This window comes from Austrofundulus limnaeus, unplaced genomic scaffold, assembly GCF_001266775.1.
Source record: "Austrofundulus limnaeus strain Quisiro unplaced genomic scaffold, Austrofundulus_limnaeus-1.0 Scaffold3061, whole genome shotgun sequence".
NCBI classification, from domain to species: domain Eukaryota; kingdom Metazoa; phylum Chordata; class Actinopteri; order Cyprinodontiformes; family Rivulidae; genus Austrofundulus; species Austrofundulus limnaeus.
Window position 1 is genome coordinate 1 of NW_013955463.1, and position 1,333 is coordinate 1,333.

Consider the following 1,333-nt stretch of genomic DNA (forward strand, 5'->3'; position numbering starts at 1 on the left):
AAGAGTTTAACTTACAGTTGTTTAGGGGTTTGATGGTGGGCGACTTGAGTCCCCCTGCTAGCCGGGTCAGAGCAATGCCGTTATGTGTTTTTGAACTTGCATTATTTTTTCTATTATGCAGTCGGTTTTATGAATGCATCAGTTTTCCGTTTTGGTTGTTCATCATAAATCCACTATCTACTTTATTGTTGTACTACATGACATGAATGACAAACTGAAAAGCCTCCAATTGCTTTTCCCTTCAGCAAATTGTGTTTATAAAGAGTTCATCTGGTTCCAAATGAGGCAGTGGTCATGTCCCCCTAGTGGTCTGGCTTAGTTACTGTTTGCAATCGATCTTTTCAGTGTTCCATGCATAATGTCCGTTATTTTGACAGGTAAAAGAATTGTACTTGTAAATTTGATTTGTACTTGTAAATTTCATTCGTACTTGTAATGTGGCAAAGTTGTAACAAATTTATGTACATTTATAGACTTACATGTACAAATTTAGACTCTTACACATACAATAATTCTGACAGTTATCCCATATATAAGTAGCAAAATGCAGCTAAAGAAAACATTAAAAAGCTACAATTAGCAGAAAGTTGTTGAGGGCACACAAAAAGTAGAAATCAGCAGAAGAATAGAGAAAGATAGCTGAAATATAAGAAAAAAGCTAAAATTCAGCAGAAGAATAGAGAAAGATAGCTGAAATATAAGAAAAAAGCTAAAATTAGAAGAGAGCTGAAGCAAGCTGAAATTAGCAAAAAGAAGTTTAAAAAGCAGAACAAAAGGTGAAAACTTCAAGATTTATGAACATTTTGAAGGGTTTTAAGGATGTTAAAGACAGCCCCATTCATTTGCAACAAAAAGGCAGAAAAAGCTAAACAGCTGAAAAAAGTATAAACTGCGAAAATACCAAACGGCACGGCTGAAAGTTCCTGAAAGAGCTGAACGTTTTGATATATGAAATGTTGAAGCACAATACTTGTGGAACAAGATTAATGCCGAAAAGCGTACAGAACAAAAATGAATGAGCTGATCAGTGTGCTAACAAGCTGAAGCTAACAAGAAGCCAGTGGAATGAGCAGAAACAGTAATGAGTGTAGCTGTAGAGCTGTGAAGCAGCAAGCTCATTCAGATCGAACAGGAAACTGTTCAGAAGGTTTGGTTGGCGACACATTAACAGAACTCGTAGTTGTGAACCACTCACACAAACAAAAGCTAGAGTTTTAAGCTAAAAGTTTAGGTGGATTTGTAGAGATTTTGGTCTTGCGAGTTCCATTAGCTGTGTGTGTGGGTGGTGGTGGTGGTGGTGTGCGTGTGTGTGTGTGTGTGTGTGTTACCTAAT